The sequence below is a fragment of the Anastrepha obliqua genome, chromosome 2 (genome assembly GCF_027943255.1).
Source record: "Anastrepha obliqua isolate idAnaObli1 chromosome 2, idAnaObli1_1.0, whole genome shotgun sequence".
Lineage (NCBI taxonomy): Eukaryota > Metazoa > Arthropoda > Insecta > Diptera > Tephritidae > Anastrepha > Anastrepha obliqua.
This window is the reverse complement of record NC_072893.1, coordinates 40,421,641-40,439,417: the sequence shown is the minus strand read 5'-3', so window position 1 is coordinate 40,439,417 and position 17,777 is coordinate 40,421,641. Positions and strand designations below refer to the sequence as shown.

At 37.5% G+C, this 17,777-nt stretch overlaps 1 protein-coding gene across 2 annotated transcripts in view; it reads left to right on the top strand.

Moving 5' to 3' along the window:
• Positions 1-10,305: 10,305 nt before the first annotated feature.
• Positions 10,306-17,777, top strand: part of LOC129236980 (UNC93-like protein) — a 134,381-nt gene continuing 126,909 nt past the window's right edge. The window contains exons 1-2 of one of the 2 annotated variants that reach the window (XM_054871323.1): positions 10,306-10,374; positions 11,963-12,144. The gene's annotated coding sequence lies outside the window, so the exon portion shown is untranslated. Of the gene's footprint in view, positions 10,646-11,962; positions 12,145-17,777 lie in introns of both variants that reach the window. The other variant, XM_054871322.1, reaches the window with a different exon arrangement.

Genomic DNA, 17,777 nt, shown 5'->3' with positions numbered 1-17,777 from the left:
AGTGCTAATTTATGTATTGTAATAATTACACGAAATCGCAGACCTCCATCAAAAGTGTATCAATGCAAAGCAAACGCAATTTAAGGCACATGAATAAAATGTTAAGCGGAAATTTTCATATACCCTATGATCAGAAAGTAGCGGGAATGTTTAATTTAAACGAATCGAAGGCGTAGTGCACCATGAGTACCTTTCATCGGGTCAGACAGTCAATAAAGAATATTATTTAACCGTTTTGAGGCGTTTGAGAGATGCTGTACGCTGCGAACGGCCGGAAATGTGGGCAAAAAATTCTTGGATTTTGCATGATGATAACGCGCCAACGCAGCGAGCCCAAATTGTGCTGGATTATTTGAACGAACACCAAGTAAATACCATCGTGCAAACACAGTATTCACCTGATATGGCCCCGTGTGACTTCTTTTTGTTGTTTCACTTCGTGAAAGGAGATTTCAGTCGATAGAGGAGATGAAAGTGACTGCGACGAATGAGCTGAAGGCCATCCCTTCGTCGGCCTACCAGGGGGGCATGGAAGACTGGGCTAAGCGTTGGCACATATGTGTTGCTTCAGACGAATCATCTTTTGAAGAAGATAAAATAAATTTGCCTGAAATTTAACTCTGTTTTGTTTTATTTAAACCTTCCCGTTACCTTCTGATCATAGGGTAAATATACAAGGTAATTTTTTACACGAAACGGACTTTCGATAGAGATATCTGAAAACCCAGCAAACCACGTACAAGCAAATCATAAATATTTTTTTCTGTGCAATTGATTCCCTGTTTATCCATTAGGTGGTACTTATGACCTTACTTATAACCTCTGCAAATATCTCTTCTTGCACCTAGAACATTTTACTGGTGTGGGAATTGAATCCGCGGGTAAGCAACATAGCGAATGGGCCGAAAATCAATAAGAAGTCGAACAGAATTTTTACCCTGAAATAAACTTTAGCAAGAAATAGCTCCTTCTCGAAGTGAACTATTGAGTACAGAAGCACCGTGAGCAAACTGGCTGCGAAAAATTCACTGTCATATCAATAGAAGTTGTCCTTCAGACGAACTGGCAAGAAAGGAACTCATGCTGTGGAGAGTAAACTCTTTCTGCAGCGAGAGCCAAGCTGCGCTCATGGCCTTAGACAGTCCCCCAACCACTTCAAGAGTAATCGAGTCCTGTAAATTCAGGCTGAATTATGTCGGTAGACATGATAGCCGGATGCTAACATGGGTCCCGGGACACGTGGGTATCCGGGCTAACGAGATCTCTGACTTTTAGCCAAAATGGGATCTGAGGCCAACTTTTTTGGCGTGGAGCCCGTTCTGCCACTCCCTTCTGCAGCCATCAAAAGCACGGTTAGCAAACGGATTACTTAAACACACAAGCGAGCTTGGCCGGCTGAGAGAGGCTGCAGATGGACAAAACTGAAGTTACCTGTCATGTCCGACCGACTGTCCCAGTTCCTCCTGCCCCTAAGCAGAGGGGACTGTAGGTGGCTGGTTGGACTGATGACGGGCCACTTTCTATGGGAAAGCACATGGAAGAGGGGGCATCTCAGACAGTGCACTTTGCCCAGCATGTAGAGAGGAGGATGAGATGGCAGACCACTTTCAGTGCGCCTGCTCCGCCTTCGCTCGAATCAGGATTGAGGTCTTTGGCACTGATGTGATAAGAAGCGACCACCTTGGCTCCTTGGCACCTCAGATTTCTTCGGAGGCCGGGTAGATTTAAAGAAAATTAAAAAGGGAAACCTAGTGCGGTACAATGGATGTAATCTGAGTGCTGCACTTGCTAGTCTGTCCCGACAAAAAAACAACTCTAGCTATTATCAGGGCCTTACACTATCCTACTAAATGTCACCAATAACAAATACCAAGTGAAACCAAGTCACACAAGAATCCGCTGATTTTTTTCCATGTGTACTTGTATATATAAGAAACATGACGAATGACCATGACCTTTTTAAAAAAATTTAGTGCAATCTGCAACAAAAACCCTATAACTCAAAGCTCTAAACTTTGCACAAAATCTCCAAAGTGTTTCTATTCCTTATAGAGTGTGAAAACTTTTCGGTCCCTCCCAGGTCTTTACGTATTAAATATCCGTTCCATTTGAATAGGTTCACAACAAAGTATGCCTGTAATGATGTTACTTTACTGTTCGAAAACAGTTCAGTTAGGAGAGTCTCCAATAAAAATTCTTTCTCGGATCACAGCTGGATCCTGTACGAGCTGGATTTGAGGTTGGATACACCCTTACCGTATCGAAACCCATTAAGAACTAATTGGAAAAAATTAAAAAATGTAGGAAGAATTCCGATCAGCCAAATCACTCTCACGGAAAGCCTTGAGAGTAGGGTTACAACATTGGAGAAGACATTCAATAGGGCCCACAAAACGTCATGTCCAATTAAATATTGCAAAAAATCTTATCTTCGCTGGTGGAGCAATGAGCTCTAGAAATTCAGGGAGAAGCCAGTTCAAATTTTAATCTCAGCTACTCAACAGGTAATTGGCAATTGTACAGAGGAAGTCGGAGACAGTACAAAAAGGCAACTAGGGCTGCCAAGAAGGAGAGCTGGAGAGATTATTGTTCTTCGATAGAATCTACCAGAGATTGTGTGTGGCTCAGCCGTATTTTGCCCAAAGATCATTCAGTGGCTTCTTGGGTCAAGAGGCCAGATGACAATTGGACTTTTACGGCAGAAGAGTCTCTAGAACTTCTCTTAAACATCCATTTTCCGGGATGTAGCGTTCACGATATCGATGTTGGGAGAGTCCGGCAGAGCCGCTATGACCCACAGCATCTTGCCGATGTATTAGCCACAAAAGAGAAGGTTGCATGGGCAGTCAAATCATTTTCGCCTTTCAAATCTCCAGGAAATTTTCAAAGCTTGTCTAAACCTAGGTTATATTCCAAATAGCTGGAAACTTGTTAGAGTCATCTTCATACCAAAGGTAGGTAGGAGGGGAAATGAATAAGCGAAGGACTTAAGGCCAATTAGTCTGTCGTCCTTCCTTTTAAAAATATTTGAATGGCTTTTAGAGATACACATTAGAAGCTCGCTGGAGAGCTCTAGTATATCAATTGTACAACCTGCTTACCATGCATAATATGAAAAATAGAGGGGCCTCTAGCAAGGAAACAGTATACCGTGACAGATTTTCTTTGCATAGAAGGCGCATTTAATAACGTTAGCGCTGATGCTATCCAACGGGCGTTAATAGACTTAGAGGTGGAAAATTGTATCAGCAATTGGATCATCTCTATGCTAGAAACCAGGATCATCAGAGCTAATATGGCTAATATCAACATAACCAAGAGAGTCCACAGGGCACTCCACAGGGGAGAGCATTATCTCTACTTATCTGGTTAGGTGTTACATTTTAGTAAAATCTTAATAAAAATTGATGGAGGTAGGCTAAAAGTGATCGTATACGCTGATGATGTGGTGTTAATGGCATCAAAACTGTATCCCAATACGATCAGTGGGATCATTCAAAGGGCGCTAGGCTTGGGCTACAGGTTGTGACCTAAGTTTAAATGCGCGTAAAACAGAACTCATGCTATTTACGACCCGATATAAGGTACCAATCTTTTCCCTACCAAATATTAACGAACAAACCCTCTCACTTTCACCCAATGCAAAGTACTTAGGGGCAATTTTGGACTCCAAACTTAGCTTGAAATTAAACGTCGAAGAACGGGTAAGGAAAGCAGAAATTGCTTTATATGCCTGTAAACGTATGCTTGGAAGAAGATGGGGTCTTCAACCCAAATATACATTGTGGTTGTATAAGGCGGTTATACGACCAATTTTAACGTATGGCTCGGTGGTTTGGTGAAAAGCTCTGGAGAGAGAATACAACATCAAACTACTCGGCAGAATACAAAGATCAGCCTGTGCAATAACGGTCGGTGCAATGAGAGCACATACGATCATATGAAGAGTGTACCAACATAACAAAAAAAAAATGTAGGTTCGGCCTCTCATATCGAACCGCAAAACTTATTGCATTTATAATTACTAATGAAATGGCTTTCTAGTTACTTGCTCTCAGACGATGTCGTGCAAGCTAATTTGGTGCTTATGCTTGAGTGGCAGATGCCCTGCTAGGTGAATTAAATTTTTGTAGAAAAAATGTTGTACTCGTATGTCATCTGAATAGAAGCATATAAGAAGTTGAAATTTACAGATTTTTTTAGTTTTCCAGAGAAAAATCCCTAAAAACGCACACAAATGCATAAGTAGACGAGATCCTCTTCTACCTAAAAAGTATACTGTTTATTTGATAGCAGGTGAAACTTCGACTTGCCCTCATTTGCGTCCAGATCCATTCGCTTCGCATAGCCCATACTTCTTCCAAATGGGTAAACAATTCGTATCTGTCGGAGTCCCCACTTTACCAGGTGAAGTTTTGGTCACTCACTCAACTCAAGAAATTTACTTTTCGAGCCCTTCGAACAAAGGCCTTTGAGATAGCCATGAGTATGATTTTATTTATGAAGAGGAAATTTTATGAAATTTGTAAGTTAATAAAATCAAAATATTATTAATATCTGAAAGAAGATTTGGCTCTTATAAGGACATATGTATGTATATATGCGCACCCCAACTCAACTGACTAATCATGTGATGTTTTAAAGGTTTTCGGTCATTAAATACATGAAATACAAATACAGTCGGAAATGTATTAAAGAAGGCGGTCTTACGAATTTCACTTCAATATATACTTAAGTACACTCGTACACACTCATGTTTATACTGTAAGCGTACTCTTATTCATGTAAAGAAATTAAATAATTATATGTATGCGGATGTTGGCTGGAAAAAACGCGCATCTCAAATAAATTAGCGAGCAAATGTTATAAATTGTGTACTCTACTTTGACAAATAAAGAGAAGTGAAGCAACTTTTTCAAAGTTTTTTTTTCATAGTTTTCTCAAAAGCGCGACTAAAAAAGCAAAACACAATAACAGCCTTGTAGCATCTCGTGCCATTTTAGCCATAATTGAGCTACCTTGCAGTCGGCGGGTCTGTTCTAATGGGTTGTTCAATAGGTGCGCTTCAACTTTTTTCCGATAGGGAGGGCGAACGACGCAATATTTTTTATTTTTCGCTTGTCATTAGTATACATTCCATCATGGAACGCTACACACTTGAGCAACGATTGCAACTCGTGCAAATTTTTTATGAAAATAATCGTTCTGTTGCTGCTACTTTAAGAGCATTACGGCCATTTTACGGTCCATTTAACAAGCCGTCCCGTTTTGGGGTTATGTGAAGTCATTGGTCTACAGTAACAAGCCGGCGACGATTTGTGAGCTCAGAGCCAATATTGAACGCGAAATTGCTGGAATTTCGGCCGATTTATGCAAAATAGTGATCGAAATTTGGGTTCAACGATTGGATTTCGTAAAACGTGCACGCGGTGGTCATGCAAAAGAAATCGAATTTCATACTTAAATGTATATGTTCAAACTCGATAATAAAAAAAAATTAGTTAAAAAAGTCAAACCGTTTGTGTTTTATTCAAAAATGTTCAAAAGTTGAAGCGCTCTTACTGAAAAACCCTATACATACGTAACACGGGGTCTGTCCTCCGGCATAACATATCAAATATGGTTTCTAGGCTTAAAGGTCCATTCTACTATCATTATCATACAGATTCAACAATTCTCCAAAGGCACATTAGGAAAAATTATTCCCTTTAATCGCGGAAGGCAACCCCGTATTATCGACACCTTCTGCCTCTTTTTCTTTTTGGTAGCAGTTCCAACATCAGCAGCTGCTGCAACGGTAGCAACATTACTGGCATATCTGATTAACTCCTCATCATTGAATTTATCTCCAGCAGCAGCAATAGTAAGCCATTGCCAATGGGTTGTGTTGCAGAAACAATAGTTAAATTACCAGTAGGGTCACGGCAAAATCCTGGCTGGCGCTTCGGAGCTTCCCGGATCGGTAGACTATGCACTCCCGTCTACACTTGCCATTACAGCATTTACGACCCTCCTACCCTAAAGGGAAGATTGGGAACGGGACGATATAAGGCAGGGCGAGTCCATCCATGTATACACAGATGGCTCAAAGCTCGAGGGCAGGATGGGCGGAGGTGTACACTCCGAGCATCTGTGGATCTCCCTCAGTTTTCGGCTCCCAGACTACTGTAATGTCTTTCAGGGGGAACTGATGGTAATAATGAAAGCCGCGACACTGATACAATGTGATACGATATCCGGAAATAGCAACCTTCAAAGTAGCCATGAAATGCCGCACATCTCTTAGCGAGATGGCTGAGTTATTGCATCTAAAGGTAACATGTGTTTCTGACCATCGCGACATTGAGGGTAACTTTAGAGCCGATAAACTAGCGAGACTCGGCACCAAATTGACCGATGAGTACATAGACAATGACATAGGAATACGCTTACAAACATGTAAGCTACTCATCCTTGAAGAAATCATAAGGAAAGCAAACGAAAGATGGCGTAATGAAGCCGTCTGCAAAATCGCCCGTTAATTGTGGCCGAATTTGACTGCCAAACGCACAGAATCTCTGTTAAGCCAAAATAAACACAGTCTTAGCAACTTGATTTCAGGCATAACGGGGCACTGCCTGATAGGCCCAAAGGAGAAGTTGTCTAGATGAGGAAGAGATCTCGCACCTTCTGTGCCACTGTCCTGCTATATCCAGACGGAGATTTACTATTCTAGGCAGACATTTTTTTAACGAATTGGAAGATCTCAGTTCTGCAGAAATAGGAGATATTCTAAAATTTTTGAAAAGCACACACTGGTTTTAGGAGAAATAGGGAAAGCTACGAACGCGGCATCACAATGAGCTATGAGCCTGAGTATGTCCCATAGGACAATAGCTTCAACCTAACCTAACCTACCAATAATTCTAAAGCGGCCAAATTTGCACCACCCTTGGAGTATGTGAGAGAAAAATTCTGCGGAAGATTTTCGCATCTTTGCATGTTGGTGACGACGAGTATCGCAGGCGATGGAACAATAAGTTGTATGAGCTTTTTGACAACATAGCGATAGTGCAGCGAATAAAGATCCAGCGGCAGCAAAAGAGGAAGGCCTCTTCTGCGTTGGAGAGATCAGATGGAAAAGGACTTGGCTTCACTTGGTGTGTCCAACTGACGTTCGGACTCGGCTTAAAACTGTAGGTCTTTCCATTTGTGAAACAACATCACGCCACAAATAGAAGGAGGAGCTCGGCCAAACACCCAAAAAAGGATGTTTATATGTATATATATGTATATATAACTATATCACTATAGTTTATTACTTTACTACCATCACCACTCCTGGACTGTGTTCCACAGATCTGGGGACTTTGTCATCAACCACTTTTTTTTATATACGTCCATGGATATAGGGTTGCGGTCAGAATACTGACCAGACCAAGACATGATCCTAAGTCCCTTGACGCGAAACTATTTTGAGACCTTCCTGGAACAACCACTCAAACTTCCATTCAGCGTATGGCAGCACAACGTTTACTAAAATTGCCACATACACCTGCTGATCCATGGTTTCTTTTATCAAGTGGATTGTCTCAACGCCACTACAAGAAATATTTCCCCGTACCATCACTTTCGCACCGCCATGTTCGATTGTCTTGACCGCGCATTTCGCAAAAATAAATAGAACCATCTTAGTTTCGTCCGTCCACAAAATATTTCTCCACCTTTACTTGGGCAAATTTAAGCATGCCGCAACGCCCTTTTTTGCCAACAAAGGACGACACCAACGTTTTTCGGTTACATCTTTGTAAGAAAGGGCGTTTGCAATCAGTTGATCAGAACACCCGAGTGTTTCCGCTCTTCTTCGCTACAGTATTGTATTTTCCTCAACCCACTATTAAAAATTAAACACGAAGCGAAATGCTTAAATTTTACTCATTTTCATCTAATTCGTTTTTTATATGTACTTATTTTCCAGTTTTCGACACAAAATGTTAAATAATAAATTCTTTATAAAAATCTATATCTCACGCTTCAATTTCTTTTGTACAGTACAGAAGCAAGTCTCACACAGAAATGAAGATGTAAAAATACTTTCAAAGCAAATACTTCAAGATAATGTTTCGTGTATTACTTGGGAATCCCGTTAGAAGTAAGTGCATTGTGTTCATGTGTTTACATGCTAGAAAGCTGCGATTGTTTATAGTTGGCACGGGCACTCATTTTATTTTGAACACAGCTCTAAATATAGATATATGCAAGGTGAAGTCCAAAATAAACAAGACTGAGCTAAAATAGAAACGACAGGAGCTTTGTTCTGATAACTTCAAGTTTATTTATTCAAAATAGTCCCCTCTGGTCTCGATACACTGTCTTGCGCGATCTAAAAGATACCGAAAAAACGTTTTAAGTCATTGACCGGATTGTCCTTCAAGATGTATGTACGTACTATTCATTTGGATGGCCTCTACGGACGCAAAGCGTTTTCCTTTCATGGCCAAATGCAATTTTCTGAATTGGTAGAACTCGCAGGAAGTCATATCAGGCGAATACGGTGAGTGATTGATAGTTAAAAGGCGATTTCTAATAAAAAAATCAGTCACAAGAGTGGATCGATGGGATGGTGCATTATCATGCAATAATCGCCAGCTTCCTCCTTCACGGTATTCAGGGCGAATTCGACGAATGCGAAGCAACAAACACTTCAAAACCCAAAGATAGAAAATTTGATTGACGGTTTGGCCCGTTGGCACGAACTCTTCGTGTACAATTCCCTTGGAATTGTAAAAACAAATGAGATGAATTTTTGACTTTGACACATATATTATTTTGCACTTATGGTTGAGATATAAATTTTCAGTACTGTTTTTTCTATTTTCGGAGTTCTACGAAGTTTTCGAATACATCTCAATTTCTAAATGATTGATCTAGACAAACACTTGCCCAAAATAAAAGCAACAAGTCTTAGTAATCCACTCATTTCTGATGGTTCTAATGATTGAAATCGGCTTTATGGCTAAAATCGTACTCGAAAATTCGCTTATCGGTGACGAAAAAAAAGAAAAAGTAAACAGAAGATGTTGAAAAAATTGCGCGTTCTTGAACTATGAACACTGTTATATGTTTCAGTTATATTAGATTTTACATAAAAACTGAGGTTATAAAAATGAAAAACATTTGGTGGTTCCGGCTATAAACGCTGATGTTCTAAATACCATACCAAAAATTGAGGTGGATATAGCGTCTCGAGATAAATGAGTTTAAAATTTTAATTAGGTGAAGAACTTAAAATATATTCAATATTTAATTTAAAGAATTTATCGTCAGAAATCAAATAGATTAACGAAACCAACGCAAGACAAGTCGTGTCGAGGCCCTATGCTCTCGAGAGGAGTGAACAAGAAAAAAAAAAAAATTAAAGAATTTAAAGTACACTTATCCTTGTACTTTTGAAGTATTAAAATTAATTGTATTAATTTTTATATCACCCTTAAAGTCAGCCAAATATTTATATTAAACTGCTGTTCTCCTAAAAATTTATAAATATTTGCGCCAAAAACGAAAATATTTGAAAGATCTTTTGCATATACATATTTTGCTTTGAAGAATGTCCAAATCCATGTGTACCCACACATGTATGTATATAAAGGTATCAAATATTTAACTCATTCCTTAACTTTCTTTTCAACAGTTCCGTATTATTATAATATTCACTCGCATATCCACATATGTACATACTCATATATTTCCAAACGTGAGACCAGTAAAAATGCGAATATGATTGGTTAAAAGGCGTGCACAGTTTAATCGCTGAGCGTGATAACCGCCGAGAAGTTACCATTTAAGTCTACTCACACTTCACACACATATTAGAGCCAGGTATAGCAATTAAGCCACAATCAAAGCTCATTCTTCAACACTCTCCACTTGCTAATACTCATACAATATGACATGCACTCGCTCTCTTCAGCTTCGCTCTTAACAACTCATGCTCTTTTCCGGCGCTGCTGTTGCTGCACCAATACCAGAGACGCCCTTGAGGTAGCGCTCCCCCACATGAAGCAGCAGCGCTGAACAACAGCTCATCACGTGCAGAGCCGCAACATTGGTTGCGTTGTTGGTAACTACTTGTGGCGAACAGGATCCAGCTTAAACGGTGCTGCCGCCATTGTTAATCAACGTAACGTCGTAGTTGTCGTGTTGGGGTCGTGTAAGTGGGCATACGAACATTCGAACGAGAAGTTAAATGCCGAAGTGAGTATTTGGCATTCGGTTGGCTCGATCGGAACGGAGTACTTAAATATAACGTTGTGTCCAGTTTTGAGCCAACATCATTCCATAACTGAGCGTTCTCAGTCGCAGTCGAGTTTTAGTAGCAGCGACACCTGAAAAATCGTACGTAGTAAGCAAGGAGAAAAAAAGACGCAACTACAATAAGAACAACAACGCGTGTTTATATATACAAACAACAATAAAAACGTGAAAAACAAACTCGCGAGTTAAGTTTAGTGTATTCGCATCATCACATCAAACGTAGTCGGCAAAGTGCAAATTATCAGCTCCGCCATCACCACCCCAACAAGTCGAACCGAACAACGACAACGAAATCTGTACGCATACGAGCGTTGTTTGTCGTTTCGGTGATCGCGGTGATTGAAGCGAATGAGTGAGTGAGCGGGTGGAGTGGATTGTGATGTGTTTTTTTTTTTTTTGGTTTTTTTTTTTGCTTTTTTCTTTGTATTTGTTGTTATAAAAATTAAGTAAAGTGACAATGAAGTGAACTTCGCGAGGTAACCACGACCAACGTCTTGGTTGATTGTTGTTGCCGCCGTGGTGTTAGAGTATCCGTCTATCGGTTACTAGCTTCTTCGTCAACTTGGTCGCGGTTTCGTTGTCGTCACCATCGTTGACGTTGACTTTGTGTGCTAACTGGGCTTAATGTACGTCGTGTGCGCAGAACATCATTATCGGCATCAGTCGCTGTAGCCACAGCCACCGACACCGTCACCGTCATAGACGGCGCAGCTGCAGCCGCAACTGCAGTGAGTGATCTCTGCAGCACACACGAGCGCCCAGCGCAAAGCCACGAGCGCCCAGCAGCAGCACAGTAGCCTCTGCTACCGTAGTTGCAGCAGTTAGCTTTATTACCGCAAAACTATCTGCGAAGTTAAAACGTATCTGAGGTTTCAATACCGTTTTGGTCTGTTTTCGAGTTGGTCGTGTTTCGCTCTTATGCGTATTTTACGGTTGTGCAGTACTTATAAAAATTGATTATACAACAATACTACTACTACTGAGTTATTAAAAACAAAAATCATTCTGAAATACAAATGCAATTCTAAAACAAGTTGAGAAAATAAAGCAAAAATAATTTTTAAAGTGTTTTTGTTTTGGTTTTCAAATCAAAAAGCAGTTCGTGCACTTCCTTTTTCAAAAAAAAAGCTACTGTTTATATATGCGAAAGCTAAATCTACAGCTAAAGTTTTAGAAACGAGGCGCTACGGCGGCGACGACAACGAAGGCTGGTGCCAATAAGATTTTCCGTTCAACGAATTTCGGTTGCGACAACAGAAAAACGCAACAGGAAAAACGCGTACTATTTTTTACAAAAAACTTGTTTCCCTCGATTTTGGCGTTTAAAACCCACAACGGAAATGTAAATTATTCGCCCCCTAAAATTTTGTATTTGAAAAGAAGTAAACTCAAAATAGTTGGAATTCAAATAAATAAGAAGCATACGCGCAAAAAATAGTTAAAAATATATACTTTCACTTGTGTAACAAATTTGAGGAAGACAAAAAATCTAAATAAAAATATTATAAAAAGTATTATAAAACCTTTGTGCAGAGACTTTGTTTTTCTTTGTTCAGTGAACTCTAAACCTCGCAGCTTAAAACACACATGAAAACGCGTTTTATGATCAAATTATAAAGTAACAATTTTTAAAACGAAATTTTACTTATTAAAAAATCATATTTTCCAGAGTTCTAAAAACTCATCACTATAAAAAATCAAAGAAAATATATGAGAATTCATAGTTAAATGAAAATAAAACAGCGGTAAAGACAAATACAACGCTCAGTTTTGTAATATCCCGTTTTCGGCGAATTCACATTTGTGGCAACTAAACAACAAACTGTTGCGCTGTTGTACGCGCCTTTGAGGGTAAGTTTTTGAGTATACAAACATTGGTATTTGTATTTAAATATTGAGCTTCAAATATTTATTTAATTATTTAGTAAGGAAAATAAAAATGTACCTATTTATTATATAGCAGGAAGTAGCAGCGCAAAAAGTCATATGCCGCTGAAATAGAAATATTTCTAAACTTTTTATTTGTGGTCCGATTTGTTTTATATATGAAATGTTTATTAGTAAAGTGCTCAGATATTTCGGGGCAACATATTTAAAGTCGGCTTCGTTTAATGCTATTACATTAGTTAAGTTAAAGAAAATTATTTCATAAAAAATGTACCTGCTAACGAGGTATTTCGAACAAAAGTTTTTTATAAATCAATATCTTCGCTTTCTGCTTCGATACACAGTTTTAACACGCTTTTCGAAGTCTTCAGTTGAGGAATGTTGCTTAGGGTGTTAGACCATCGGCTTCGATGGCTTTTTACAGTTTTCCTGTCAGCGCTAAATACAGTTTCGGATGAATTGTGTAACCAAATATTTTGCCTTTGTAACAGAAACTCACTCACAACTCTTGACCGATAAGATGACACAAATAAAATCCCCATTATTTCGTTTGCTATGTCCCGATTTACACACAGAGACATCTGGAAGGGAGACACTGGAAATTCTCTTGTGCTCTTTCATTCGCGATCATACAGACAAAATTGTTTTTGGTAATATTAGTTGCTTTTGATGTTTATTTCTTTAAGTTTGCCATCACGAATATGTAGCACAAAGCGTGTCGCCGCTTCCGTTCTTTTCCCATGAACAAACTGTTTCCCTTCCAAATGTTTCCCTGTGTAAATCGGGATTATTAGACTGTTTGCTGCCCTATTGAAACTACAAATTTACGGCATCGTTTGCGATTTGCTTATTATCTCACACTAACGTGAATCTTACCATTCGCATTCTCGTTGAAAAACGGTCAAATCCATTCCGTAAGCGAACAATGCGCTCCAAAGTTGCGCTCGGTTCTGGTAAATATGTAAGAAGGTCTCTAATTGATACTCTCACTAACCATGGCAATGTTTTGATTAGAACAACCTATACCTACACCAATACAGAAATGTTGATTATCACAAATTTGTCTATTAATTGACTATTGTACTCCCAGAATTCCAGGATTCCTAGCATAATTGTCAAATATAAGTATGGAATTCGATATCGCCAATTTGGTTGAAATTGAACTTTTTGGAGGCAGTTTTCGCACATCAGTTCCAACTCTTCTACACATATCGACCAGAACGTCTACAATTTCGCCGCCTTCTATACTGTACTTGAGATCTTAAATGATCAAAAAGGATACACCTCTTGAGTTAATTGGACCTTTAAAGACAATTGGGCAGACCAAATTTTTCCACAATGTTCGTATTTTGAACTGAAGCTACTATATTTTTGTGCTTTCATAATTCCGATCAAAGAGTTATCCCAATGCACAGAAGCATTCATTAGTGAATGTGAATGTGGACTCACCTCTCAGGTAACTTCATCAAAGATTTTCAATACACTGCCTACTTACATATCTGTAAATGCCCTGAAGTGTGGCGGTGAGTTGAAAAAACCTGCCGTAGGGTTTCATGAAAGATTTTCTTTCAATAAACGCATTAATTAGTATTTTTTATTTATTTATTTATTAGATTAATTACAATTAAAATTATATTTACTTAAGCACTAGCTGTCAGTACACTCGGCAGTCGACTCCCTGCTGTTCTTTGTAAGACGTAGCGCCTCTAACTTTGCAGATCCATACACATTTAAGTTATTATTTACCTCAGCGGCTCAGTAGTTGCATTTATAGCATAAGGTGTTCATTTGGAGGTGCCCATAGATAGCGTAGAATATGTTCAGGAAATTTGTCTCAAATACGCATCGCGCACTTCGCTTTTTAAACTTTACAAATCGCTTACACTCCGTATTCTTCTCGTCTACATCCGATGGCCGCGGATCCGTTCGGGTTATTGATTATCCTTATTTCTTAGAACGGTTTAGATTTAATGTCCTCAAGCAATTTCTTCGTAATTTTCTATCACTTTGTAGGTATGTAAAAACTGAATATGCCAGTAATGCTCCTATTTATCGTATTATTCGGAAATTCCATATCATAAGCAATGCTGCACCGCTTGAATTTGCCCTCACAAAGGTAGTTTTTTTTTTAATCTTTTAAATTCCTCAAATTATTATTTTTAATATTTTTTTTATTTTAATATAATGAATTATTTGAAGTCGTTTTGAGTTCTTTTTTACTCTATGCAGTCTGTAAAGCTGTTAAGCCGTATATTTTTATATTTTCCGTGGCTCCTAGGAAGAACAAAGGGCCTCAATTGAATACATAAATTGTACCATTTTTGCAAAAACAAGCTGTTTGCAATGATAATTTGAAAAAATTTAACAACTTTTAAATGTATAACTACACCTAAAGCTAAATCCAATTGAAAGTACAAAAAATTTAAAGAGTTTTAAATTTAATTAAAAAGGGGAAACAATTTAAAGATTTCCAAAATTTAAAAGAGTTTTAAAATTTATAAGATTTAGAGATCTTGAAATCTTAAATTAATTTAAATTTTTTAGAATTTTTGCTCGATTTTAGTTGTTCACTCTTGTCGAGGAATTTTAACCAAATTGAAAAAGGTGTATCTCATGAGATGTTAGATTAAATGCTTTTATGATTGCATGAGCTGAGTTTCAAACAAAGTAAAATATTTTGATTAAATATTATAATACTTCTGAATTATTTATTTTTCTAGTAATTTATGTTTTAATTTATCGCTTTATAGATATGTACATAGATTCATCAGTCAAAAGGTTTTATATTTTGTTTGTTATTTTTTTTTTTTCATTTTTACAACAATTTAAAAATTACATAATTATTATCGAAAAATTAGAAACACGCAATTCATAAGTTAGCCCTGTAATTTCCGCAATTCGGGCACACTTCATTACAAACCAGTAGTCTACTAATATATACAAAGCATACACACGTATACATATGTACCAACACTCCGATTATCAGACTTACATAAAAATATTTAGTTATTACTTATAACAAATTCACGTACTTTTTCAAAACCAAAACCATATTTCTGTCTAACTTCGCCTGACACTCATATTTATAACGCTAGATTGTAAAGAAGAAAAAAAAACAACAGTAGTTCACGTGTATTTCTGAGAGAAATGTGGCTAATCACTTTGCACACTTTTCAGCGTAATTACCAGTTCGTTATCTCTCCTCACTCGTTACAACCATTTGCATGCTTATATTTTTACTCCAGTCACTCACGGGCTTCTACTCCTTTTTCTCATATTTTTTCTGTCATATTCATATATGTATGCATGTGTATATATTAGTATGAGCTCGTTAGGGTGAGTCGAAGTTTTAAAGGGCATAATGGTCAAGTGCAAAATATGAAAATTGTATCGTTTTGAAGGAATTTCCCTTAAAAGGCAAAAACCCCATCGTAGTAATTTAGAAACTTTAACCTTTAAAGCATTTATTTAAGGCATTACAGCATCCTTATATGTATGTTACATAAACTCCTATTTGGATAGTATTGAAAATAAATTTTATGCTCACAACATTTGCTGCTTAGCATAGATTTTCGCTGATGCAGGATATCAGCATTTTATTCCATACAATTTGGCACACCCTTAAGCACAGAGTATTTTCACATAGTACGTACATATGTGGCATGCACATGCATACACATATCGTACTTAACACGCCTTTCTCAGTTATTTATCTTCACTTTTGCGTTTTTTGACTCGTACTTGAAAGCTTGCCTAGTTGTATGTTTTAAATCTAGCACAAAACAGATATTTTCAAGCAAATATTTGCATAAGTTTTCGCTTTCATTGTCCGAAGCGCAGCGTTATAAAATAACTTTGGAGTGTTGGTAAAGCGCCAAGAGATAGTATAAAGATACAGACAAATGTACGCAAGCATATGTACATATATGCATAGGCATAACGACAGTATATACATATATGCACATGTGAGTTCATACATAATTGTTGTACGTGAGCGCTTGCGATTTTTTTCATATCAGCCTCTCGCTGAGTGATTCATTCATGGGATGCTACAGGATTGATAAAGATAGGAGCACACATACGTATGTAAGTGTATATGTATATCAGTATATGTGTATGCACAATAAGGTGTCTGCTAAATAAAGGTTACTAAATTTTCCAAACAGATTATAAAATTTAGTATATTTTGTGCCTTCTACAAAAATATTTTGTTCAGTAAAGGATTATTTGTGAACTAGACCGAGTTGCAAATGCTTTTAGAAATCTCAATCAGCTTAAAAAAAATGCATACAGAATACTTGTAAAAAGTGCTTATATATAAATAAAAATTCATATGTATAATATATATGTAAACATACATACAAAAAACAATATAATATAAAAAAAATTGAACTCCTGCCTTTGTAATTTCTGAAAATGATTTTTAAATACCTTTTTGCAGATCTCTTAAAATTACTCGATTTTTTGGAGATAGATTCAGTTGCAAAATAACAAAAACAGCATATAAAGGATGATCAAATTAGAGGTATCGGATTTTAAATTGAAATAAAACAACGTAAATTCAAATTGATTCGACAATCTTTATTATTTTTGTGTAGAACCATTTATGACATTTAATTTTGAAAGATAATCTCTTTCAAATGTTGGCTGCAACCGGGCCGTAATTCACCCATCCTTAAACACCAATTTTAAATTACTCGCGTCTCGCTGGAGGACTTCGGTTGGTATCTCATGAATAACTTTAGGCTTTTAGGCTTCCAATGCCTCAATCGAAGCTGTTTTATCCACAAAGCCATTTAGACTTTACAAAACCCACAAATAAAAGTTCATTCCACTGATCCGAGACGAAAGGTAAATTGTACACCGAAACGACGACGCAGTAAATCCATTATTTCACGCGCTGTATGGCAAGTAGCACCGTCTTGTTAGAACCAAATGTTGTGGAGATCACTGGCTTTAATTTCCGGCATCAAAAAGTCATTTACCATAGGGCTATAGCGTTCACTGCTACACTGGCGCAATCCTCGTCTTTGCAGAAATATGCGCCGATGATTCCTTTAGCCCTTAGGCCGTACCAAACGGTTCAATGAATGTAATGGCTGTTCTTGAATGGCTTCAGGTTGCTCTTCAGCAAAAATACGATTATTGACGTAGCCATTAAGCCAAAAATGGCTGAACACCATAAGTTGGTCCGAGCTCGCGCGTCGATTTTCGTAATACAATTATATATTTGTAAACGTTGTTGAATACCATGAAAACTATGTATACTGAAAAAAAATTATGTATTTAATTAGTTTGACAGTAGTCACGCGAGATCAGTTAGAAAACCCTATTGAAAAAAGTACCTCCAATCTGGTATAAGCTGCGTGGTTAAAAATTCCATTTACTAAATTTCATAGTAATAAAAGCTAAAATAAATGATTAAACTAATTAATTTTTCCCAGAGTTGGACGTCATCATCTTTCAGCGCAAATTACAAACAATGCAAGTGCATAGTGATATTATTGTAAACAAAGATAGTCTTTATGGAAAAATTGTATTTTCTGAGAAACATTAAAACCTTGATCACTTGATTAGAATTAGTAGCGGCTTAGAAT